General features: G+C 38.0%; 1 protein-coding gene across 3 annotated transcripts in view; it reads left to right on the forward strand.

Annotated features, from left to right (window-relative positions):
• RASSF8 (Ras association domain family member 8) overlaps nt 1–27,980 on the forward strand; it is a 101,265-nt gene that overhangs the window by 37,913 nt on the left and 35,372 nt on the right. Inside the window, exon 3 of one of the 3 annotated variants that reach the window (XM_059682406.1) lies at nt 2,899–3,049. The exons of the other annotated variants lie outside the window; for them this stretch is intronic. The gene's annotated coding sequence lies outside the window, so the exon portion shown is untranslated. The remainder of the gene's footprint in view (nt 1–2,898; nt 3,050–27,980) is intronic. 3 annotated transcript variants of the gene reach the window in all.

Consider the following 27,980-nt stretch of genomic DNA (forward strand, 5'->3'; position numbering starts at 1 on the left):
CTAATTAGTCATGACCAGATATGCTAATTAGTCATGACCAGTATGCAAATTGACCATCACTCCAACACACAAGATGGCCGTCCCCATGTGGTCAAAGATGGCTGCCCCCATGTGGCCACAAGAGGGCTGCCACAAGATGGCCTGCAGGGAAGGGTAGTTGGGGGCGATCGGGCCTGCCGGGGAGGGCAGTTAGGGGTGACCGGGCCAGCAGGGGAGCAGTTAGTCATTGATCAGGCTGGCAGGGGAGTGGTTAGGGGGTGATCAGGCTGGCAGGCAGGCGAGCAGTTGGGAGCCAGCAATCCTGGATTGTGAGAGGGATGTCTAACTGCCCACTTAGGGCCTAAAGGGGCAGTCGGACATCCTCTGAGGGGTCCCAGATTGGAGAGGGTGCAGGCTGGGCTGAGGGACACCTCCCAGTGCATGAATTTCGTACACTGGGCCTCTAGAGTGTGTGTGTGTGTGTGCGCGTGCGCACCTGATATGCAAAGTATCTGACCGTTTGACTGTTGGATCGGTAGCTATGATACTCACTGACCCCCAGATGGTAGATGCTCCGACCAGTTGGTTAGTCCTCTCTCAAACCGGGACTTCTCGGGGGATGTTGGAGAACCAGTTTTGGCCCGATCCCTGCAGGCCAGGCCAAGGGATCCCACTGGTACACAAATCCGTGCACCGGGCCTCTAGTGTGAATTATAATATCCTTATATCATCACATATTTTTAAAGCATATTTACATAGACAATAAAATAGAAGGCAGTATACAAAAGTACTAATGATGATTATCTCTAAGAACTACAGGAAAATAATTTTTGTTAACTTTAAATAGTTATTACAGATTTTTTAATACAAACGTATTTATATTCAGAAAGTTGAAAATAGATTTAGGTTAAAAAACCAAATATCTAATATTTCATTATATGCCTTTTTGAAAAGAATGTACTTACTGTAAAGACATATTTTTTGTGATGAACTGTACGCAGAAGTTAATAACAAGGGATTTACAGAGTCGCTGGGCAGGGCTGAACAGACTGCATTCCTGGCTGCCATTCACATTAGACTGTGGTGTGTACCTGTGCATCTGGTGTCATGCTTCCTGGAGACGTGGGGCCCAGCATCCCTGGGAATGATAAAGAGCATTGTGTCCCTATGTTCAATATATCTGGAAATTGCACAGCTGTTAGTTCTGTCTGTCTGTATAATTTACTTCAGCTGGGCTATTGGGTAAGTTTTATGTGTAGATGTTTCTTCTGTGTCATGTACTTACTTCTCACACTTCCCTAATGGATCTTTGTAGTCCATTGGACTAACATTGTAGTTGGTGATCATAACTCACGGCACATGTGGTTCCTCAGTTTACAGTGGAGGGTTGATTTATATTGTTTGAATTAAGCACCTTTTTGGCACTGAAAGGCATGAATGATACTGTTGAACCACACCCACCTTTTCCTGTAAACTCTCCTGTGGTATGCAGTTTTTCCTTTGTGCTTTCCTGTTCTTTGGATGAATCATAATCTAAATAGGAGACATTCTTTTGGTAAATATTTCAAGTATGAATTTTTATATGCATCTAGTAGACTGTGTGAATCAAGAACATTTGTGCATCTGCTGTAGAGCTATTTTACTTCCTTGGGGGGAAAATCTAGCTGCACCTTGGAAATTGATAGAATAATTGATAATATACATACCAAATGTGTTTTTCTTATCATTTGTAAACAAGTTCTAATACTACAAAACATGAGGAAGTAATAGACGTCAAGGTTTGGATCATTTGCAAAAGGATAAAAGCCTTTTCACCATCACCTTCCATAGCTCTCTCTATTAGCAAATCTGTATTCACACCTAGTATTGCTATGTTTAGGTTTGCAGAGAATCTACTGGGAGTTAGATAGGTAGTAACTAATTATAATCATGTCATAAATTATGCAATAGTGGAATGAAGAAGGTGCTGTGGGAGCACTTTAACTGGGTAGAGGTGAAGGAAGGCTGTTTATGGATATCACTTGAGCAGGTGAGTAGGTGTCTAAGGAGTGGGAGAAGGCCACCTAGGACAGCCTGGCAAACAGTATATGCAAAGCCTAGAAAGGAACATAGGAGCATGATGTGTTTGGGGCAAACAAGTGCAGCGGAGTGTGAATTATGGTAATTACTTGAAAGGATCAAAATGATTTAAAAGTAGACAAAGTTGTAGTTGGAGGATAAGTAGAAGTATTAATGATTTGGAGTAACCCAAACTTCAGATATCTCTGTAAGCAGGAAGTTGCTCATGCTTTTTATTCTTGGTAATTTGTGTATAATCTCAAGAAATTAAATATGTAACATATTCTTATGCTTCAAGAAGATATTGCTACTTTAAAATGTTCTTACTTTTAAAATTAGGTATAAATAGGTAACATTAAAAGCTATACTGTTTCCAGCAAGTTGATTCAATATTCCATTCAGTTTGTTAATATTTTCTCCTGTGAGCTGCTCAAGCCACTTTTATTGTGCAGATTCTTTGCAGATTTTGCCTTACCAGAATGTGAATTGTGTGGAGGATGAAATAATTAAAGATTGCTCTTTTTTTTGTACAGCAAATAATGGTTTTAGAAAAACAGACTGATATTTACTGCCATTTTTTTTTTCCATTTTGCTTCCAAAGATTGTTAGAATGTATACTCTGAATCTTTTTTACTATATCAAGAAATAGAAATGTAAATTGTAATTTTTACTGTTAACAAAATAGTTATTTCATCTAGAAATATTTACATTCTAATGTGAAAAATAAAGTAATGTCATGTGTGTGACTTACCTTAGCTCTAGTACTGTTTTTCCTGCTTCATTTTGTATTTCTCCAGTGCTACACCACCACATATTTCAAGCATATACATAAAATCTTAATTTTATTTTTCATTTGGAAAGCACTTTGAAGATTCGAATTTGATGTTAAAGAAACCAAGACGGAGTTGGAGACTGGTTTGCTTCCTCTAAAAATATTTTCTAGGGCAAAAACTCTTCTGCGCATCTTTGTGGACCCAGTGTCTAGCCAAGCAGATAAAGATCAATCAAATAGGTGAATATATCTTTTTATTCTCAGAGCCTGAATTACACTCATTTTTTTTTTTTTTTTTTTTTTTTTACTTCCAATTAGTCCAATGTCCTTTCCTAGCCACTGGTACTTTCTCATCTGATTTACTACTGCAAAATGGATTTATAAAGCAGCAGCATTCCCAAGGTTTCAAGTAATGTATAAATCATAACGGCCAGCTATCATAAACCACCCTCCCCCCACTCTCACAAGAAATCTAAGCTTAATATGTGAGGACAAGAGGACTATCTGGGCTGAGAACCGATGGCTATGCGAGGTTATTCCTGAATGAAGTAGAATTCCACACTCAACGATGGATAGCACTTTGTGCTCTTCAATATATTCTTCACACTTTTTGTTGTTGTTGCTAATCCTCACCTGAGGATATTTTTTCTCTTTATTTTTAAAGAGAGTGGAAGGGAAGATTGAAGGGAAAAAGAGAGAGTGTCGAGTATGACTCCCTCCACGTTCTGTGTGGAGTAGGGTTCGGTATCTGAAAGAGGAGCCGCACAACAAATGAGAGAAAAAGACACGAGATAATTTTGCAATATTGGGGGACCAGGCGGGCAAGTCCCGAAGGACTTCCACCTAAGCTCAGGCCGCTCAGATCTTTTATTGAGGTCGGGGTAGCCTTAGGGTAAGGAGGTCTGTCTGGGGTAGCCCGAAGGTAAGGTGGTTTGTTTGGGGTAGTCCTAGGTTAAGGAGGTTTCAATGACACACAGATTAGGTCATAACATCACCCTTAGGCAATTTACATGATTAAAGGTAGGGAGGTTGCTTCAGCTATCATTATCTAGATTAACTGGGTGGTGCACAGTTCTGACCTTTGCTAGAACTTCAAAGGTTACTAGCTTTTGGGGGTCTCTGTCTAAACTCAGCTAGTGAAGACAATGAATGGTTTCCGGCATCGAGCAATCCATGTGATAGAGACACATTTATTGGCTGTCTCCTGCATGCACCCCAACCAACCAGGACTGGGGATCAAACCTGCAATTGAGGCACGCGCCCTCAATTGATTGGAAATTGAACCCACAACCCTTTGGTCCAAAGGATGCTCTAACTAGTGAGTCAAACTGGCCAGGGGCCACACTTCTTTTGATAAAACCACAGAGTCAAAACTTGCATTAGGATCATAGGCTTTATTTGTAGACTAGTGTTTCTAAGCAGGTGGGAAATTTGTGAGAGCAATTTGTGATTGAAGGGATGCTCCTGGCATTTAGTGAATGGGGGCCAGTTGCCAGGCATCCTGTTGTGCACAGGACAGTCCTACATAGTGGAGTTAAAATGGTCCACTCTACTTTCCTAACAAAAAACCACAGTGAACATAACTTTTTACTGAGATGAAAGTGTGGGTGCAAGAGATTAGGGGCATAAGATCAAGAGTTCCTTTTAAGACATGATGAGTTTGAGATGTCTACTGGATGTCCAAGTGGCAAGGTTGACTAGGTATCTGAATGTGAGGTTGAAGTCAGAGAGAGGTCTGAGCTAGAAATATAAATATGGGAATTGTCAAGTATTTCAAGTTATGGTCAAGTTGAATGGATCACCAGGGAAAATACTAGAGGACTTACATAGTAACGATTGAAATTTGGAATACTCAAACATGAGTAAAGCACAGAGAATAGGAGATTGAGAAGGATTACTAACTAGTGAGGTTGGAGAAAAGCCAAATGAAGAAAGTGCCTCAGGAACATGGAGTGATGTATATTGATTCTTAGATTCAACATGAAGGTGTTAAAAATGGTTCGCAGTGAGAATTGGAATGGCAAGAAGTGCATGACTAATTATGGAAGAAATAATGATCCTAGTTTTTTAGATCTCGGTATTTCATTGCAAAAGTTATATCTTTATATATTGCATCCACGTATGAATGAATGTGGTAAGCAGTACGACGGAAGTTTTTATTGCAGTTTCTTTGGGGTGAGGCCTGATGATGTTTTGGTTTGTGTCAGCTCCATTTCTAAAGGCTGATTCAGCCACGTGCCCATGGAAAGAAGTTCCCATTGAAATTGGTAGACTTTGACTTTGGTCAGTATTACATAATCAAGAGGCCCTTGAAAATTTCCTCAGAAACTCTTTTCCAAAAAGATTAGTCAAATGTTTCCCAGAATAGCTCTCCTCACCCTGATGAGCAGTATAATTTTTGATAATGTTAGTTACTCTTTCAGGCCCTTACTTCCTCTTCACCTTCAGTCCCACAAACACCTGAGCTAATCAAGTAAACGTGATAACACGATTAATTAATTTTGAGACTGACCCATGAACTTCAGTGATAATCTAGCATCTTTGAAGCTCTTGAAGCAATTAAGTATAACGCTTATCCTGCTTAATTGTTTATTAAATGGGAGCATATATTAGTTCAAGGTTTGCGCTCTGATTGCAGACTGCCTTGATTCAGATCTTGGCCTTCCCCTAATGAGGTGTGTGACCTTGGGCACATTTTGGAATTTCTCTTGGTCATGGTTTCTTTTTCTAAGAGTAGGGTTAATAACATTATCTACCTCTTGAGATTATTATGAGAATTAAATAAAATGATACATGCAAAGCACCTTGAGTAGTTCCTGGCATATGGTAAGTGCTTAGTAAATATTACCAATGGCTTTTTAAAGAGCTGTCAGGCATTTAATATTTTAAAAGTGAGAAAACCAAATCTGTTCTTCTTCCCCAAATAACATTGTAGTTGCCAGTGAATATTTGAATGTTGATTATGTGAATTGCAGTTATTTAGCCTTTTTTCAGTGGCTGGAAATGGCTTCATATATTTTTGAAGATGGAAGAATAGAAGAAGTCTTCCCATCTGGCCTCGTATCAGTCTATCACTCTTGACACCTAAACAGAACTGTGCTTGTATGTTATTTATATTATTACTAATTATGCGAGCTGAATTTTTAAAAATGTGTGAGGACTGTGGTTAGTTAGCATCTACATTTGTTTTTTCTTGGACATTCTGTGTCCATGATGTCTCCTTCCAGCTGTGCAGTTCCATCTCTGCGCTCTGTCCCTCCACCCAGGTTTATAGAATCAAAATGAAGGAGAGTGTATCTCCCAGAGTAAGAAGATGACGAGGCTTCCATGCAGTCAGCAGCACATTACCCATGGCGTTCTTTGTTGGCATGAGCTCATCCGCAGGGAGCTTGGCAGTGTTTACCCTATAAAAAGAGCAGTTCTCCTTGTGTGGTGTGCCCACAGGACTTCCCTCCCAGCTTCTCTCATTTCCTTCTATACAGTAATTCAAGTATATTTTATAAACCATGGGAAAACGTGGCTTCTCTATTGAGAGCCATCTGGTGGGACAGCTCTTTAGTGCTCATAAAACTCTTTTAAATAGATGAGTCTAGGTTGGTGCTCCTAAGCAAACTAATGAGAAAAATATTCTTATCAGTGTTCTACAGATGAAGAAATGCCCTTGCCTGAGTTTAAGGGAGTCCAGGGACACAGGGTTAAAATTAGCAGTGAGCCTAGGTCCGCTGACTCTTCAAATCCTGTGTCCTTCCACTTTTATTGCTTTCCAGTCAGAGTCACCGAGCTCACTGAGATCCTGTCATGGGACCTGGACTAGTAGCCAAGCCACCTGTTTATTAGGAACTATATTCACAGAGTTAGAAGTTCAAATAATACCCTAAGATATAACCCTGTTGTTAACTGTTGAAAACTTAACTTATTATTATTATTTTTTTTTATATTTTATTGATTTTTTACAGAGAGGAAGGGAGAGGGATAGAGAGCTAGAAACATGGATGAAAGAGAAACATTAGTCAGCCGCCTCCTGCACACCCCCCATCGGGGATGCGCCCCCAACCAAGGCACATGCCCCTGACCGGAATCGAACCTGGGACCCCCCAGTCCACAGGCCGACGCTCTATCCACTGAGCCAAACCAGCTAGGGCAGAAAACTTCACTTTTTATAATAAAAGGATCTGGTTTCCTTTTAGCTATATTGTTCATTCTTCCTGGTTATGTATCATAAGCAATTTCTAACTGACTTTTAAAGGTTAAGTTTAGAGGATGGGCTTTTTTTCATTACATGTACACTTTGTCATTAAAGTTGATTTCATGTTGATAGATGTCCTTTTTCTTTCAGCGTGGCTAGTGTTGAATAGACCTAGATTAAGACTCTTTCTGAAATTCTTGGGAGAGTGTAATTACCAGTTCTTATCCTGTACTTGCTAGGTAGGTGAGTGGTCTCAGGAAGAATAAAATGGTTCTATTTTTGAAACCATTATTTTTCTAAACCTCATTCTAAGTAAATAGCACATTTCTCTGTTGCATGGACAAACCTCAGACCTGTAGCATTGGTCTGAGGAATATGAGAGAGTGGACCTTCGTTGCTCATGGCGTTGTGTTTGTGCCTCTGCTCAGCAGATGCAGCCACAGCTGGCTGGTGCCATATGTCCAGTGACGTGCTGAGAGCTCATTCACTTCAGCAGCATTCACTTTGACAGCGACCTGTCTGTTCCACGATCATGCTCAGTGACCAGTCACTACTGAGTTCTGAAAGACCCAAAGTCCTGTGGTAATACCAATCAGCTATTTTTATTAAGTAATTATTGTATGTCAGGTTGTATTTAAATCTTCATGTTTATTGTTATTTAGCTCTGACAGATTTAAGGATTATTATTCCCATTTCAGAGCCAAGGAAACTAGTAAATTGTCTGAAGTCATACAGTTATTAAATGGAGAGGTCAGGATTTGAACTCAGGGCTACCTGACCAACCGCTCCCATATGAGGGATGGCGAAATATGTCATGTGTATGGTACCTGTGCCCATGGCAGACATAACTAATTGATCGTGGTGTGTGTTCATGCTGATACTACTGATAATCCCTTTTGGCATTGCATTCTTGGCATCTCTAGGCAGCCACGTCATAGCAAGATGAAACATATGTGCTATCTTTGACTGTAAATGTGTCTGTATTAACTTTCTTCTAAAGTCTAGTGTGTGTTTAAATTGGGCTTATTTGCTTTTAGAAAATAATAAATAGTCTAGCCGACGTTGCTCAGTGGTTGAGCGTCGACCTATGAACCAGGAGGTCATGGTTTGATTCCTGGTCAGGGCACATGCCCAGGTTGCGGGCTCAATCCCCAGTGGGGGCGTGTGGGAGGCAGCCAACCAGTGATTTGCTCTCATCGTTGATGTGTCTCTCCCTCTCTCTCGTCGCTCCATTCCTCTCTGAAATCAACAAAAATATATTAAAAAAGAAAAGAAAATAATAAATAAATAATTACATGTTCTATACCAGAAACAGGCATGCTAATATTTTTCTATAGAAGTATTGATTGGTCTGGATAACCAAATTTAATGCAGGTTAAATTCCATTTAAAATAGCATAAAAAGTCATCTCCATGTCAAAAAAACCTAAGGCAAGTTGATTACTGATTTATAATATTTACTTATTTGAAATTTTTCTCAAATGGATATTTGAAATAAAAAATTTTGGTGGTACTCAGAGTTTGTTATAATGAAATTAGATTTTTTTTTTAAATATAGAAAGCAGAAACTGACTGAAGTCTTCATTAAATTTTTATCATAGATCAAAATACTAATCCTTTAAGAATTAAATTTAGAACTCTTGGCTGTGAAGTCTTCATTAAATTTATCATAGATCTAAATACTATCCCTTTAAGAATTTAAACTGTGTTATGGCTGCAATTGTGGAAATAAAAATTTGTTAGGATTCAATTTATTTATTTGTTTATTCTAGTTCTTTTTTCTTTCAGACCTTACTGCTACTTCAACTGAAAATAGCGCTTTAAAAAAAATTCACATATGGTCAAATAAATGTTTCAGTGTTTCTCTTGGCCCTTTGATATAAAGGGCTCCACCCACTGTAGGATTATTGAAGAACCTCTTGGCACAGGATTCAGGGCTGGAGTGTTTGAGCCAAGGAGCAGTCATATCTATAATAATAAGCTGTTTTCCTGCCTGCTGCTTAGTGTCGAAATTTCTAGAAATGTGTTCTTTTTCTCTCTCTCTGAAATCTGAGACACAAAACTGAGAAGTAGAAAGTTATTTTTTATCAAAATATGTCTTCAAAGATAGGCCACCGACCAGTATAGCGATTGAGGTGAGATTTAATCCAAATTAATGTGTGAGACTATGGAAAATTGCTTATATTTTATGTGTATCTTTAAAGTTAAATAACATTATACTTGAAGTTACTTAGCTCAGTTTGAAAAGAAATGAAAAATTTCCTCACTTATTTTTTTACTGATGTAGTTAGGAGAAGAAATTATATAATACCTAACGTTAGATGATCTATTGTGTTGAAAGAAATGCTGATTTGAGTGTGCTTTTTGGAAAAATAAATAAAATTAAGAGAAATAACTCAGTAGTGTTTCTGCAGTCACTCTGCTTGTTCTCATTAATACGTTTCTGTTTTTGCTTTATTGATCGGGTCCTCGCTGTTTATACTTTGAAAGTAGGAGACAGTACTTCTCTGTAATGCTGTGACCACAGACCCCACTAACTCCAGTTAATGATTACTTTGAAGTGCTGGTGACCAGTTGGAGTTTATAATTTGTTACCAAATTACTATTATCTTTTTTTCACCCTATATTTTGCCTGTCAAGCAGTTGTATTCTCCGAAATTGGAGTATCGGGACCTTCAACTATAGAGTTTAACGAGAGGCAGAAAGGGCCTCTTTTCCTTTGAAACACATGGGAGATTTATTCCTTTTGATTTGTTTTAAACTTTTAAAAGCCTGGAAGTGATTAAGGGCTGTTTGGGGGGGTCGTTTGATTGATTAATTGGTTGGTATTTTTGTTTTATTTTATTTTTGGATTGTTTAATGACTATCCCTGGTTCTGAAGTCTAACTGGTGCTTTTTCTTTGCTTCATTTTTAGTAGTCCTTCAGATTAAGAATTAGCTTTTACCTGACCTGAGATTTTAAGATTTCCTAGTAATGTTACACCGTAGCTCACATGTCCAGGATTTTACTTGTAATATTATCTGATTTGATATCCTCCTTATCTGTTCAGTGAAGTCACAATTTGGGATATGAGGGATGGCATGGGTAGGAGGGGGAGAAGGAAAGTGTTTTTACATTATATTAGTTTCATGTGTACAGCATAATAATTCTGTATTTGTATTTATTGAGAAACAATCACCACAATAAGTCTAGTTAACATCTCACCCCTTACATAGTTAAATTTTTTTTTTTTTTTTTTTTTTGCGATGAGGACTTTTAAGATCTACTCTGTTAGCAACTTTCAAATATGCAATACAGTATTATTAACTATAGTCACCATATTATGTATTAAATCACCATGACTTTTTAAATTTATAATTGGAAGTTTGCACCTTTTGACTCCCCTTAACCCATCTTGCCCACCTCCTACCTCTGGCAACCACATTTTCTTTATTCATTCATCCAGGAATGGACACTGAGGTTGTTTTTATGTCTCAGCTATTTTAAATAATGGGGTAAATAACATGGGAGTGCATATATATTTTTGAATTACTGTTTTCACTTTCTTCAGATAAATAACCAGAAGTGGAATTGCTGGATCATAAGTATTTAATATTTTTTGAGGAACCTCAGTACTCTTTTCCATAGTGGCTGCACCAATTTACATTCCCACCAGCAGTGCATAAGGGTTCCTTTTTCTCTATATTCTTGCCAACACTTGTTATTTTTTCTCTTTTTGATAGTAGCCAGTCAAACAGGTGTGATAATCTCATTGTGGTTTTGATTTGCATTTCCCTAATGATTAGTGATATTGAGCATATTTTCATGTACCTGTTAGTCATCTGTATATCTTCTTTGGAAAAATGTCTATTCACATTCTCCCATTTTTTTTGTTATTGGATTGTTTGTTTGCTCTTGAGTTGTATGGGTATTTGGATATTGACCCCTCATCAGATATATGATTTGCAAATATTTTCTCCCATTCAGTAGGCTGCATTTTCATTGTGTTGATGGTTTTCTTTGCTGTGAAGAAGCTTTTTAGTTTGATGTAGTCCCAATTGTTTATTTTTGCTTTTGTTGCCTTTGCTTATGGAGCCATTTTCAAAAAAATTAATCACCATGACCAATGTCAAAGAGCTTACTCTGCCTATATTTTCTTCTAGTTTTATGGTTTCAGGTCTTACGTTGGAGTCTTTAATCCATTTTGAGTTAATTTTTGTATAAGGTGTAGTCTAGTTATATTCTTCTGCATGTGGCTATCCAGTTTTCTCAGTACCACTTACTGAACAGACTATTCTTTCCCCATTGTATATTCTGGGCTCCTTTGTCTTAATTAATTGACCATATATGCATGGGTTTAGTTCTGGGGTCTTCATTCTGTTCCAATGATATGTCTGTTTTTATGCCAGTACCATACTGTTTTGATTACTGTAGCTTTGTAATATAATTTGAAATCAGGGATTGTGATGCCTCCAACTTTGTTCTTCTTTCTCAGTATTGCTTTGTCTGTTAAGGTCTTTTGTGGTTCCATGCAGATTTTAGGATTGTTTGTTCTTTTATGAAAAATGTCTTTGGGGTTTCATAGGCATAACATTGAATCTGTAGATTGTTTTGGGTACTGTGAACATTTTAGCACTATTATTCTAATTTATGAACACAGTATATTTTCATTTATTCTGTCTTCCTCAATTTTTCATCAGTTTTTGATGATCAGGTCTCTCAACTCTTTAGTTAAATTTATTCCTAGATATTTTCTTCTTTTTGCTGCAGTCATAAATGGGGTTTTTTAAATTTCTCTTTGTGATAGTTCATTTTAGGAGAAATTTTTTTATTGATATTGTTATTTACATAAAGCAATCTATGAGAAAGAGCTTTATAAATTGCAAAATTCTGTGCAGGTTTTAAATAGAATGAGAAAATTATTTTAGGTAGTTACAAAGCTAATATGTAAAATTAACCAACTTTTGCTGTTGTTGTTAATCCTCACCAGAGGATATTTTTTCCATTGATTTTTAGAGAGACTGGAAGGGAGAGGGAGAGACACAGAGAGAAACACATCGGTTGGTTGCCTCACACATCGCCCCGAGGATCAAGCCTGCAACTGAAGTACGTGCCCTTGGCCAGAATTGAACCTGGGACCCTTCAGTCCCAGGGCCAGTGCTCTATCCACTGAGCCAAACCGACTAGGGCAATAAACTTTTTTTTAGAATTTAAGTTGCTTATAATGTTTGCTGGCAGTTGTTCTTGTCAGCCATTTAATGAGGTATGAACATATTTTCTTCCCTTCTTTCTTGTTTCCTGGTATTTGATTTGTATTTGTTATATAGATGTTCATTTATATTTTTTACTCACATTAACAAGACAGGATAGTTCATGAAAATATTATCTGAAGCTCATTTATTACTTGAGACCTTTCCCTTTCCTTTCTAGTGGTTTGTAAAATTTACTTGATTTTTTTTTCCTTTGCTAGGTACAATGCACAAACTTGACAAGTATTTTTTTTTTTCATGAAAGCACTGGCTTCACAATATTAATATTTCAACTGGAATATTTTTTCCTAAAGATGAACAATATTAACTGAGTAAACTTTCTTACTTGTTTTTCTTTGGTTCATATGGGTGTGAAAATTCATATAGGATTAGCTAAATAAAATATTTTTTCTTATTTTTTTTCTAAGAAGAATTGGAAAATAATGCTTTCTATTGCTGGACAAGTTTAAGTATAGGTCCAGTCAGGAGAGAGGAACTGTATGGTCATTTGAACAGGGAAAGTTTATTATAAATGACTGTAACTATAACAGAGGATTGTAAGTAAGAGGTTGATAAGAGATAGAGAGACCTCTATCGGATACATAAATAGCAGATGTAATATTATCTTTATAGCTACTACCCTATCCAAGGCAGGGATAGAATACTCAAAGAAAAGGCCTCTTGGAATGGAGATTCAGACCTTGTTGCAGAGAAGCTGGTTGTGGTTCCCTGGGTGCCTCCTTGATGGAACATACCAGAAACCCACCCCCTGGAACTTGCGGGGGAGGTGTCTTACCAGAAGCACTGTCCTATGAAACCAGAAAGCTGGTGCTGGGGGCTGCCAGTGCTGCTGGCCTCTCTGCACTCGCAGGAGCTGGGTATTTGCTGCAGGACCGACACTCGGAGCCACCGTGCCCTGCTGTAGGAGCTGCTGCTGGGGAAACAGGAGCAGAACCCTTTCCTCTGGCCCTCTCTAGTGCGTCTCTTCAGTGCCCTCTCTTGACATCGTGCAGTCTTCAAAGAAAAGGTGTTTAAGGACCCAGATCCATTTCATAGAGCAGGCCAAAAGGATTAATTTGGAGCTGAGAAGCAATAATAACCATCACAACCTGTGAGGGCATTCATGAGAAATAACATTTTCCCTTCTCCATGGACTGCAATAGTCTATGCAATAGCTTGACTTCATTTCTACTAAAATGTCTGTAAGAGGCATGTGAATTGTTAGATATAGTTTGTTTATTTAACTTCTAATGTAATGTATTAATACTTCTTTCTTGTAAAGGTAAAGGTAAAGAGCATACCTTTACTCTTGAGAAAATACCTAAGAATGTCTCTGTCACTTTAAAAGCTAATTTTTGTTTATATATTTTTTTAAAGTGTTGCTTCATTTCATCATGCTTCTTACCTGTATCCATTAGGATACAAATGTCCATGTAAATGTTACACGGGTAATTGTCAGCCACCTTTGAACACTTTATTCTTGCTTTAAGTATCTTTGAAAATAGCTCTGGAAACTTATTTAAAAATTCTTGACATTATATAACTAGACTGAAATTTTATAACATTCTGCTTTTATGTGTCTTCCTGACAAATAAAATTCATGAGCTAAAAAACTAAACTAAAAAAAGGGAAAAGTTTCTAAACTCAAGTGTGTATTTCAGCATGAGTATCCAACTAGAAAACATGATTTTAATTTCTTAGAGAATCATAAAGATGCATGGAAACTGAACACATAAAATTATTCAAAACTTGAACTCACTGAGGAGGATAGATCATGGGAGAACCGGCGGAGAGTATCTGTAGGTGGACCAGTTGCTCTGGTTCTGCCCACTCCCAGAGGAGAGTGGGCATTGAGCGGATGGTGGGCCAAACCAAGGATGTTGACCTACCTACCAGAGGAGCCTTTCAGGGGATTTAGAAAATTAGATACAGTCCCAGACCTGATGTCTGTTGTTGGCTTCTGTGTAGTCCAGCTGTGGGCAAACTATGGCCCGCGGGCCGGATCCAGCCCGTTTGAAATGAATAAAACTAAAAAAAAAAAAAAATGACCGTACCCCTTTATGTAATGATGTTTACTTTGAATTTATATTAGTTCACACAAACACTCCATCCATGCTTTTGTTCCGGCCCTCCAGTCCAGTTTAAGAACCCATTGTGGCCCTCGAGTCAAAAAGTTTGCCCACCCCTGGTGTAGTCAGTTATTTAGAACTAGAGGTCCGGTGCATGAAATTCATGACCTGGGGGGTGCGTCCCCCTCAGCCCAGCCTGCACCCTCTCCAATCTGGGACCCCTCGGGGTATGTCCGACAGCCTAAACTGGCAGTCGGACATCCCTCTCACAATCCGGACTGCTGGCTCCCAATCACTCGCCTGCCTGCCTATTTGCCCCTAACCACTCCCCTGCCAGCCTGATCGATGCCTAACTGCTCCCCTGCTGGCCCAATCGCCACCAACTGCCCTCCCCTGCCGGCCTGGTTGTCCCCAACTTCCCTCCCCTGCTGGCCTGGTTGTCCCCAACTGCCCTTCCCTGCTGGCCCGGTCACCCGTAACTACCCTCCCCTGCAGGCCTGGACACCTCTAACTGCCCTTGCCTGACGGCCTTGTCGCCCCCAACTGCCCTCCCCTGCCGGCCATCTTGTGGCTGTGGGCTCTGCCATCTTTGAGGGCGAGGCAGTCAGCATATTCCCTCCTTGTTGGCTGTGGGCACTGCCATCTTTGCGACGGCATGAGGGTCAATTAGCATATTCCCTCTTTATTAGATAGGATAACTAGGTCATGAATGGCTTAAGCAGATACACCCAAAACTGCCCAATAAGCCTATCTTTCTTAAGAACTAGACTAAATTCTGGTGAATCTGAACTTCTCTTGCATCATGGCAAAGTGAGACTGTTGTCTTCTCCCTGGTTTGGCTGGGCCATAGTGGTGACATGGTGCGCTGCCCTTGAATCACTGGACAGACTACACCAGGTGACTGGAGAGCTGGCCAGCCCAGGCTTTCATGTGGTGGTCATGACTGTGCCTTGGACAGTGTCTCCAGTGTGACCAACAGATCTGCTTGACAAAATTGGTTCTAGTTTACAGTGCACCAGCGCCAGTGCTAGCCTTTTCATGTGAATTGAGCAGCATATTCTCTGTTGTTGTATGTCCTTTTAAAATAACCTTAGTAATAGCAAAAACATGTCACATGGGGTAACTTGCTTTTTAAAAATAAGAGGTTAAAGGCAAAAGATTTATGCGTTCTGAAGAGAAACATGAGTGGGAAAGGGGGAGAAAATGGGAGATATCTGTGATACTATCAACAATAAATAATATTTAAAAATTAAAAATAAGAGATAGCTCTCAAGATCAATGAATAATAATTATGAGTGAGTTTAGGGATACTAAACCCATACTTTTTAAAGAAAGTATTGCCATTTAAAATACAACATGCGTATATAATAAACTGATGTAGAAGAAATTTCTAAAAGAAGTGGCAAAATATGAATAAGTATATATTTCTCAGATTGCCTACACTAATGGATACAGTACCCATATGCATGTGAAGTATGAAATTATATATTAAAGAAAAGTGTAGTCTCATTACTTTATACCCATAACTCTCAAAAATGGCTTTAGTGCAGCAAAATCCAAACTTTTGCCTCCCAGAACAGACTAACATAAATGTTTTTCATGCATAGGCTTAAGTAGAAGAGTGTGTGAGTGTGTGTGTGTGTGTGTGTGTGTGTGTGTGTGTGTGTGAATGTGAATGTGTGTGTTACTAAATTAGTTTAATTTTTAAAAGTTTCTGACTATAGAAAAGATTTATAATTATACAGAATAGCCCTGAGTTATTGTTCTTTTAAAGGAATGTTTGAATTAGGTAAAAATGTACTAAGATTTTAATACCACATTTTAACTATGATTTTTAAAAATAATAATAAAAACATAATATGGTAATTAGACTGGACAACGTTCTGGATGAAACCGGGCCTGCGAGGGAAGCCAGTGCCAGCAGCCAGGGGAAGGAAGGCCTACTCTTGCATGAATTTTGTGCATCGGGCCTCTAGTTCTCTTATAAAGGGGAATTTAATCTGGATATCCATTGTTTGATAATGATTTTTAAATTGGGTCTCTGGAGGTACCTCAGGGCTATAGTTTAAAATTTGCAGCTTTATGGCATTTGTCTAAGATGTAACAGGGAAAAAAATGAACACAAGGACCTCATTCAGTGCCTATCACAAGTATATTCTTGTCATGTAATATGGTAAAAGAGTAAATATTACCTTATATGGCAAAGGAAAGAAGTTAAGGATCTTACGTTTTTTCCTGGATTATTTGGATGGCCCTAATATAATCATATCTACCCTTACAAGAGGGAGACCGAGGGAGTATTTGAGACAGAAGAAGATGAGGTAATGGAACCAGGGAGGCAGCGATTGCAGTGATGAGGTCATTAGCCAAGGATGCCTGGAGCTACCAGAAGCTTGACGAAGGGTCTCTCCCAGAATCTTTGGAAGGAGTGAGGCCCTGATGATACTTTGATTTTGGTTCAAAATCAAAATTGATTGTGGACTTCCACATCAGAAACATTTGAGGGAATTTGTTGCTCACAAATTCACCTTGCGGGTAATCCTAAAGAGGGAGTTCTTTAAAAAAAAATAAATAAATAATGTTGAAATCACATTAGAGCTACACTGACAAACTTCCAGGTATTCATTACTGTAATGTTAACTGTAAGCACAATGTTATGCTACAGATCTCTAGAATTTTTTCATCTTGCGTGACTAAGACTTTATACCTATTGAATGGCAACTCCCCATTTTCCTCTCCCCCATCTCAATGGCAGTCAATCTCTATTTTACTTTCTATGAATGTGACTATGACATATTCCTCACATAATGGAATTTGTCCTTCTGTGACTGGCTTTTTTCACTTAATATAATTGTTTTCCCGATTCATTCATATTGTAACATATGACAGGGTTTCTTTATTTTTTATGGTAGAATAATTTTTGATCGCATGTATATTTATTTATTTATGAACATTTGGGTTATTTTCAGCTCTTGATTATATTGTTGCAATAGACTTAGGAGTACAAATATCTCTTTGGGATCCTGATTTCAATTATTTTGGATAAGTACCTAGAAGTGGAGTTGCTGGGTCATATGGTAGTTCTATTTTTAATTTTTGGAGGAACCTCCATACTGCTTCTTAGCAACTGCACATTTTACAGCAGTGCACCCAGCTTCAGTGCACAAGGACTCCATTTTCTCTGCATCCTCACCAACACTTATTTTGTGGTGTTTGGTTTGTTGTTGTTGTTTTTTTTAATAATGACCATTCGAATAAGTATTAGGTGATACCTCATTGTGGTTTTGTATATCCCTGATGATTAGTGATGTTGAGCTTCTTTTCATATATTTTTCTTATTCATATATCATCTTTGAAAAAGACACCTATTCAGGTCCCTTACCCATTTTTGTTTTTGTTTAGTTGCTGTGTTATAAGAGTTCCTTATATATTTGGGCTATTAAGCCTTTATCAAATATGTGCTTTATGCCCTGGCTGATGTGGTTCAATTGGTTGGAACATCATCCCATATATCAAAAGGTTGTGGGTTCAATTTTCCATTTCCAGGTCAGGGCACATGCCTAGGTTGTGGGTTCAATCCCTAATCAGGGCATCTATGGAAGGGAACCAGTTGATGTTCTCGCTCACATTAATCTCTCTCTCCCTCTCTCCCTCACCCCCCCTCACTTCTCTCCCAACCCTCTCTAAAATCAATAAGCATATTCTTGGGTGAGGATTAATATACATCCTATGTAATAAAAGGCTAATATGCAAATTGTCCCTTCAACTAGGAGTTCGACCAGGGGACAGGGCCAGCCTACCAACCGCCCGCGGCCCCTCCCCCCAGCAGGCTCAGCCAATCGGAACAGACCAGCTAGACCCCACCCATGCACAAATTTGTGCGCCGGGCCTCTAGTCTATATATATAAAAGGCCAACATGCTAAGTGTCCGACCGGTTGCTATGACACGCACTGACCACCAGGGGGCAGATGCTCAACGCAGGAGCTGCTGAGCTGCAGTGATTTGGCAGCGGCGGTTCTCAGGTGATACACCCTGAAACCAGAGAGGAGGGAGCCTAATTCCTCACGGGGCCGCATGATTCCACCTTCAGCCATGGGTTATTTGTTGCTGGGGCACTGTCAGCCCCAAATCTGGTTTACTGCACACTTGCATTTGTGTTCCACACCCTGTAGGACAGCAACTTTGCAGAGTGCCCTCTCACACTCTGGGATCCCTTGGGGGATGTCGGACTGCTGGTTTTGGGCCCGATCCCTGCAGGCCAGGCCGAGGGACCCCATCTGCTGGAGGGACCCCGCTCACTCCACAGACACCCTTTAAGCCACGGTGCCACCCCAGTGTGGCCAGCCAGGGAGGGACTGTGGGAGGTTGGCTCCAGGGCGTGTCCTGCCCATCTCGCCCAGTCCCACCCCGCTAGCCACCTTCTAATTAATTTCCTTTCAATGTGCATGAATCCGTGCACCAGGTCACTAGTATGTGTGTGTATATATATATGTATATATGTATATATATATATATATATATATATATATGGTTTGCAAATTTCTCCCATTTTGTAGTTGCCTTTTCACTCTGTTGATTTTTACATCTATTGTGCAGAAGCTTTTTAGTTTGATGTACTCCAACTTGTCTAATTTTGCTTTGGTTACCTGTGATTCTAATGTCATATCCAAGAAATTATTGTATGATCAACATGCTTTTGACTTCGGTTTGCTAGTATAATGTTAAAGATTTTTATATCTATGTTCACCTGAGATATTGGCCTATAATTTTTTTTCTTGCATTATTTTTGTCTGGCTTTGGTATCAGGGTAATGCTGGCCTTGTAAAATGAGCTTGGATGTGTTCCCTCCTCTTCAGTTTTTTGGTACTAGTAAGCATTTGAGAAGGATTGGCACTAATTCTTTTAGTGTTTGGTAGAATTCACCATTGAAACTATCTAGTGTTCAGGTTTCTTTGTTGGAAGATATTTTTATTACTGATTCTGTTTTCTTATCATTATTGGCCTGTTTGGATTTTCTATTTCCTCGTGATTCAGTCTTGGTAGGTTGTACATTTCTAGTAGTTTATTTTTTCTGGGTTTTCCAGTTTGTTGATAAGTAATTGTTTATAGTAGTCTTTGATTCATTGTATTTTGTTGGTATTAGTTCTTATATCTCCTCTTTAATTTCTAATTTTATTTGAGTCTTTTTTTTGCTTAGTCTAGCTGAAGGTTTGTCAATTTTGTTAATTTCTAAAAACCACTATTGAATTTTTCTAATGTTTTTTGTTCGAATGTTTATTAGTTCCTTTCTTCTGCTAACTTTGTACCTAGTTTATTCTTTTTCTAGTTCCTTAAGGCATAAAAGTTAGGTTGTTTATCTTAAAAAATTTTTAATGTAGGTGTTTATTATTATAAACATCCCTCTTAGTAAGTTACCAGTTTTGCTGCATCAATAAATTTTGATATATTGTGTTTTCATTTGTCTCAAGATATTCTCTCATTTCCTTTTGTTTTTTGACCCACTGGTTGTTCAGAGAGTTCTGTTTTGTTTCCACAAATTGTGGATTTTCCAGTTTTCCTTCTGTGATTGATCTCTAGTTTCATTCCATTGTTGTTAGAAAAGGTACTTGTTATGATTTCAATCTTAAATTTAAGACTTTTGTGACTTAACATCTGACCTATCCTGGAGAATGTTTCCTGTGCACTTGAGAAAAGTATATATTCTACTCTTGTTGGGTAGAATGTTCTTTATATATTTTTAGATCCATTTGATCTATAATGTTGTTCAAATTCTCTGGTGATCTGTTGTTGAACATAGGATATCAAGTCCCCTACTATCATTGTATCATTGTTACCTGTTTGCTTCATATATTTAGATGCCGTGATTTTGAGTGCATATATAATTACATCTTCCTGATGAATTGACCCATTACATTATATAATGCCCTTGACTCTAAAAATACTGGCAAGTGGTTGGACACTTAATTTGATTGAAATTAAAGTGTAAGGTCTTTATCATTTTCTTATGATTCACTGCTTAACTCACTTTTACAGTTATCTAGCCAGTTACCATTCTCAGCTGTAGTGGATAATAGGCTTCTGCTGTGTGGTTCTGGCCTTGGCGCTAAGAAGTTCCTGGAGATCAGATTTGAATGGCATTACGTCAATAATAAAGTTAAACATTTATTAAGCATCTGTTGTGTGTTAATCCTGTCAACATGTGGCCAGTAGTGGATACTGTGAGAATTGCTTTGATGACTGGGGAGAAGGTGTAGATGAGTGGTTTAAAAGACAGAGCCAGAAATTCAGTAGTTAATGTTAACCTGAGCAAGAACAGCCACATTGATGACTACTGAAGAATGACCAGGTGGGTGGGACAAGCCATGGAAGAAATAGGATGTAAGAAACCAGGACAGCAGAGAGTTTGCAAAGGAATGGCCAGCAGTGCCAATTCTCTACAGCAGTGGTTCTCAACCTTGGCTGCACATTAGAATCACCTGCGAATCTTTTTAAAATCCTGATTTCTGGGCCTCATCCTCCAGAAATTCTGTTTCTTTGTTACTAATGTTGTGACCCCACCCCATAACAAAGAAACAGAATTTCCGGAGGATGAGGCCCAGAAATCAGGATTTTAAAAAGATTCCCAGGTGATTCTAATGTGCAGTCAAGGTTGAGAACCACTGCTCTACAGAGACATTAAAGGAGATACATATAAGAAGAGAGTAAACTGAGTATGAAAATAGGCCCCACGAAGCATGAGTCTCTTGGTGAACTTGTTGAAAAGTAAAGGGAGGACAGATAATAGTGGATTTTATGAGCTGAGTGGAGACGAATTATAATTGTTAGAATTTGAAGCCATGTGTAAATTTAAATTTTTTGCGTTTTTAAAAAATGTTTCATTCAGAAATTCATTCTCTTTCTCATATTCTGTGGGATTATAAGTAATTTTGTTTTCTTGTAGCCTTCCTCCACTTACTGAATATTCTGTAATGAACACATTTTGCCTTTGTAATTGGGAAAGAAAGTTATTAGGTATTCAAAAATATAGGGTGTCCCAAAATTCACGCAAGAAGCAATTTTGATAGAAAACACAGGTTTATAATTAAAAATTGTAAATTTTTATTGATTCATAAAGTATACAGTATAGGGAATAGCACGTCGGGTAAATGGCCTCCACGGCTTTGCTGGCACATACGCAAAGCCATGGTCTTCATTGGTCTTCATTGTCCCTGCTCCTGGGCCATAATTGGTACTTGGTAATGCTTATCAAATTGAAGGGATTGAAATCAAAGGGCAACAGATATTAGAATCTGATTCAATAAACCAAGTAAAATTAGGCTTTTATTTTTTGTTGTTGTTGTTGTTAATGCTCACGCAAAATTCAAATCTTGCATGAATTTTGGGACACCCTATATAATGTCCAATAGGCTTATTTGCCAATATGCTGGAATACAAAACAACATTTTCTGAAGAAATATTTCACAAGCTGCTACTTCTGCTGGGCTACTAAATACCCATTTCTTTGGGATTTCCTTAGTGCTGCATGAAATAAGAAAGATTGTGTCTTGGAAGGTTCTGTACTCCTTGGTAGTTATTATAAAGGGTCTATGCTAAAGTGTCTCTTGGCTACTGTAATCCACATACTTGAAGTGATATAATCCTGCGCTAACCTTTGAATTGTATTTCTATCTGTGGCTACAGTAAGGTGGCAGTGAATAGAGAGAATTGGGCCATCTCTTACTCAATAGAATTAAAACAGAAGAGATTAAAACTTTTGGTTGTCAGCTCCTTGTATTACATGTGAATGAGAAAGAGTGTTTTTACTGACCAAATATTTTGTTCAAGGTATTAGGGCAGTGGTTCTCAACCTTCTGGCCCTTTAAATACAGTTCCTCATGTTGTGACCCAACCATAAAATTATTTTCGTTGCTACTTCATAACTGTAATGTTGCTGCCGTTATGAATCGTAATGTAAATATCTGATATGCAGGATGGTCTTAGGCGACCCCTGTGAAAGGGTCGTTCGACTGCCAAAGGGGTCGTGACCCACAGGTTGAGAAGCGCTGTATTAGGGTCTCTTTCTTTCCAACGTAATTGCAGATATATATATATATATATATATAGCCCTGAAGGAGCCCTGGCTAATTTGCTTTTCTTTAAAGCCAGATTTCTACAAAGGTAATTTAGAACTTAAATACAAAGCTAATTTAAAAAGCAGTATAACTCTTTACTGCAGTCTTAAGCTGAAAATTGTCCAGAAATGATTGTATTTATAATACTCAGTAAAAATTCCTGAAACCGCTTTCATCCAGTTCTCTTCATTACATCTCAGTAGCATGGTAGCAGTTCCACAGATCTTTTTTCTCCCAGGGAAACAGTTCCCTCCGCCTGTTGTTCACTGTTTGACTCAGAAGTTATATGCACATTTTAGCCTCTCAAGCTGTTTTCTGTTCTGTTCTCCATTACCTGTATGTCTGCATTAAGGGGAAAGGTGGGAGGGTCTATTATTAGATATGGTTTGGATAGAGAGAGGAGAATATTGTAAACACATGGATTTGTTATAACACATACATGTAAGTGACTTGTGCCTCACAAACCCTGATTTTCATCTCTCTTGGAAAAGGGTGACCTCTGGTGGCTAAAATGATAAGCCCCAAACTCAAGAGATCCAAAGCTTTAATTATCTCTGCTCAAATTGTGTAAATATGTTCATGCTTTGTCATTTTTATAATACCCCATATACTCATTCCAAGTAAATCAATATCTCTTGCCACTATGTTTAAATGCTGCATCTTTTGTTATTCATGAGCTATTCTCCGTATTTATGATTGGCCTTAATTCAAGATCCAAATACTTTCTTAACAGAATACATAATTCTTAGCATGACTGTCTTCTTGGTACTCTTTTATATTATTAAAACTTAAAATTTTTCTATTAGTTTAAATAATTGTTATAGAAAAACAGTTTTACCTTCTGGTTAAAGAAACTATCAATCTCAAATTATGCTGTCTGATATATAGTTTTGGCTACTGTTTATCTTTGAAACAACCCTACAGTATTAAATGGGTTGCATCAGTGAATGGCAGCCAAATTGTTAATTTTATTTTCATGTCAATCTTCACTGGTTTGTTTATTTGTGCCTTACTTTATTTAAAAAGGATTTAGGGAATCTTAAAAAGTGGCATACTATAAAAAAGGTAAAAATAAATTCTAAAATAAAAATGAAGCAAAAGGGATAAAATATCTTTCCCTGAGGATAAACTCCTTGGTGGTTATTATAAAGGGTCTATGATATTATACTAATATCTAAATTTTTAAAAAATTTTAATCTATTTGTTTTCTAATATGTAATTAACAAATGTTATAGTGATTAGTAGAGTTACACTTAATGAAATCATTCTTAGTAGTCTTCCCCCATGATCAAAACAATGCTTTATTCAGGAGAGAAGAAAACATTATTTTGTTCAGGAGACATGGCTTTAAAATTTTCTGTGACAGTGTATTATATTTTTAAACATATTTTTATTAATTTTTTACAGAGAGGAAGAGAGAGGGATAGGGAGTTAGAAACATCGATGAGAGAGAAGCATTGATCAGCTGCCTCCTGCACACCTCCTACTGGAAATGTGCCTGCAACTAAGGTACATGCCCTTGACTGGAATCGAATCTGGGACCTTTCAGTCCGCAGGCCGACGTTCTATCCACTGAGCCAAACTGGTTAGGGCTGTGACAGTGTATTATTGTTGTTGTTGTTGTTACTTAAATCCTCATCTGAGGATATATTTTTTAATTGATATTTAGAGAGAGAGGAACAGAGATGGAGGTAGGGAGGAAGAAACATTCATGTGAGAGTGAAGTATCGATCGGTTGCCCTTATATGCACCCTGACCAGGGGTCAAACCTGCAACTTGGGTATGTGCCTTTCCCGGGAATTGAACCCACAGCCTTTTGGTGTACGGGACAACACTACAACCAACTGACGATTTCTGTGACAGTTTAAATCTACATTGTTTGTCATGCTTCATAATCCCGAATAGAGGGACTATAAGAAACAAATTAATTCATTCTGCATAATTGTACTTGTTTTCAAAGAGCTTTCTGTGAGGGTAGCAGGATTACTTTTATAAGCCACCAGTCTGATAAGATGGGTTCTCGATTTTTGTAATCTAATGTTGAATTTTTTTCTGTCATATACAAAACTGTTGTTTTTACAGCCTGTGATGCTCTACAGAGCTATCACTAACGCCATGGGCATTTTGCTGAGGTTTTCGGTTTGAAACAGAAATTGTCATGTGACTTTAAATGTAGTAGAACAGTGTGTTATTCTAATGGGTAATATTTCACTTCTCTTGTAAACTAAATAGGTGTCTTTGATTTCTTCTTTTTTCCTAAAATTATATTTTAATAGGTAAGCAGCTTCAGATTAATGTCTGGAACAAAGGGAGAACTCAAAAAGCATCTCCTCACACATACTATACAGACAAGTGGTTAGCTTTTAAGGTTAATTGTGTATCACAAAACATATTCAAACCATGGCACAAAGAAAGCAATATAGTCAAAGGCCAAACTGTGCTTAATTGTTATATTCCTTGGACCATTTACCACTATTCTGTTGATAATCTAAGACATGTTATTTTCAAAAGTACTTATGATGCACTATTGTAATATATTATTCTATAGAACCTTGGTATTTTACTATGCTTCATAGTAAAAATACAGATATTCAGTAGTTGGTTATGGAAACAATGTAATAATTACTCAATATTCACAAGTGTGTTCTTACAAAGTATCAGTACCGTGGAGATGATCTATAAAGTACAAATATTCTCTCTAATATTAATACTATGGACTATGCAGAAAGCATACATCCAACTACTGTGTTTGTGAAATTTTTAAAATAAAAAATAGTTTTATTTTAATGGCTTGTTTCTTATTCTTATCAAAAATATTCGCTTTTGACAAATACTGTTAGAAAATCCTTTATACTCTTAATGTAAAGATAAAAATGGCCTCTTTGCTACCTTTTACATCTGCACTTCTGATGGTAAGTATACAGCCACCCATCATCAGGGTTATCGTCTTCCATATTATCGTCCAGTAAGGGGTCTGCAAACTATTTCTGAGGAGGGCCAGGTAATACATGTTTTAGGCTTTGCTGGCTATATCATATCTACTCAACTCTCACACTGTAGCACATAGCAGCCATAGACAGTAGATAAATGAATGAGCATGACTGTGTTCCAATAAAACTTTATTTACAAAAGCAGGTAGCAGGCCATGGCCTGCAGACCCCTGCATTATGGTCATAGAGAGTAAGTTGGAGCAGTAGAAGATACAAGGGATCCTCTTACTAGTAAATATCTGACTTCTGACCAGCTATCTGCTGCTGCTTTCAGCATTAATGAAGATTCTTACCTGACAAAACAATGCAATATGCTTTTTTTCACAACCAGCAGCTAGTTGTCCAGTTAATTTGCTTGCAGTATTTTCTTCCGTTTTTTGAGGCATTTCTACATCAGTGAAGCATTTTACAGTGCTAGGCTCCTTTCCATATTACTTTGATTTTGCCAGCATTACAATTTCTGTACCTCAGATGTGAATTCAGGGAGTTGTATTGTGCTAGGTTTCTGGGTTACTTTGACTTTGCTTACTACCAAACCTTTAAAACGCCAGTACTTCAAGATTTAATTGTTTGGGGTTTTTTGTTTGTTTTGATTATCAGGGTGTATTTTGGCTCTGTGTTACACTTGAGACACATCCTTTCTCATCATGATGGTAGGAAAACAATATAGAGTTCTTGATCAGGATTAACCCCTTTTGTTAAACCTCTTCATGTGGGTAACAGGTACAAGCTGGCCTCGGGCTAGGCTGAGGGGAGATGGGTTCTGGGTGGCAGTGAGCCAGGTGGGTGCCGAGAGGCGCAGCAGGTACGAAATTATGAATGCCTGTGATAATCAAGATTTTGAACTACTGGTGGTGAAAATAGCAAACAGTTGATTGAGAGATTTTCAAACAAAGGTCTGGAAAATGAGTGTCTGCTTCTAAAAGGCGCTTGTTACATGGAGTCAGTGATCAGAGTGGGGTGGGAGAAGAGATTTCAACATCCCCAGATAGGCATGAAAAACTACAGCAATTCCCATCGTCATTAAAAATATTTCTTAGAGAAATTCAAGAAATCTGAAAAGATGCTTGCTGCAGTATCTTTTATGTATTTTACACATGTGTTTCAAATAAATTTACCGAAGTCCCTTGTTTCTCATCATCACATGCTATTTTAATGAAATATGTATTTCTGTGTGCATAGTTTAAATGTATGTGCATGATAGCAGCGGCCTACAGCACGTGAAGGAAACTTTCCCCTGTCGCAGGAGAGCTAGTGACTAACATATGGTCTTGGGAAGTTTGGAAATTTTATGTCTGGAAAAATGGATTAGGAATTTTTCCATTGAGCTTGCTTCCCTGAAAAGATCCTTCCTCTAAGATAGTCTGTAGTGTTTTATTAGCCCAGCCCAGCCATTTTTGTAGTGATTTACTCTTTTATTTTCACACATGAAACTTTTAAATGTTCTTTGGAAAAAAATGTGGAAATATTATTTATATTGTTGCCTCATTTTTCCCAAGACGCAGTGGGAGAAATTGGAGTCATTAATATAAAATACTTCTTCCGTGTGTGTATGCTTTCAGGTTCACAGCAGGTTGTTCAGAGTCATCTGGGTGAGAAACTTTGGAATGTTCATTCAAAACAAACCTCTAGCTCTGTTTCTGCAGAGACGCATATCCCAAGGCAAGTTCTCGGACTCATGGGGAACTTTCATGGCTGAGTCAAAGGTTCCCTTGGGACAGATGAATTTTTTGAAAGAACAATAATAAAAAAGGATACAGAAATTGTTCCACTGGTGTTCAGCAAAGGATTTTGAAGGAAATATTTGGATCTACCTGCAATGTGTAGTGTAAGAGAATTTTAATCCATAAAAATCTCCAAATCCATTCAAAGTAAAAGGAAGTAGATAGATTTCATTAGTGTGTGCGATGCCCAATTTCCTTACTACTCTATAATGTTATTAAACAGAATTAGTAATGGGAATATCAGCTGAGGAATTATGTTGCTGTTTGAAATGCCTGGGGTGCCAACACAATTAAACAACATCTGTACACACATTGGCCCTGTTCCAACACCAGCGATTGTGTTGAACATTAATCCCGCGTGTCTACAGAAGCCGTTCGGGTAAACATCTGGAATCTTTTACAACCAAAACTAAAATATTACATAATAAGTTCGCAGAGCTGCTCACCCACAGATGCACTACAGAGCGCAATGTCTGTGTGTGACCTCACTTTACAACAGATGAAGCAGACGTGTGTTAGGAACGCAATACATCAGATACTTCGGCCATCCTTGAAATTTGACTCTCCTTTAAGGTATAAATTAAGGACAATTTAAATGTTGCTAAGGAATTCAGTTGAACCCCAGATAGTCTGGAATGCGGTAGAATGAGATCACTGAGAGATCCAGTTCTTACCAAAACTATGTGGCTCAGGTCCCAGGCCATTACAGAAGATGTCGGACCTTTTTTGATCAAAAGAATTTGGTATCAACTCATGTACATATTGAAACTCTAAGTAAAACTTGTGATCTTTCTCATTGCAACAGAAAACCCACAAATTGTTCATAACACTCTTGGTTTTTGCAATATAAAATGACAAGAAC

Source organism: Myotis daubentonii, chromosome 2, assembly GCF_963259705.1.
Source record: "Myotis daubentonii chromosome 2, mMyoDau2.1, whole genome shotgun sequence".
Classification (NCBI taxonomy): domain Eukaryota; kingdom Metazoa; phylum Chordata; class Mammalia; order Chiroptera; family Vespertilionidae; genus Myotis; species Myotis daubentonii.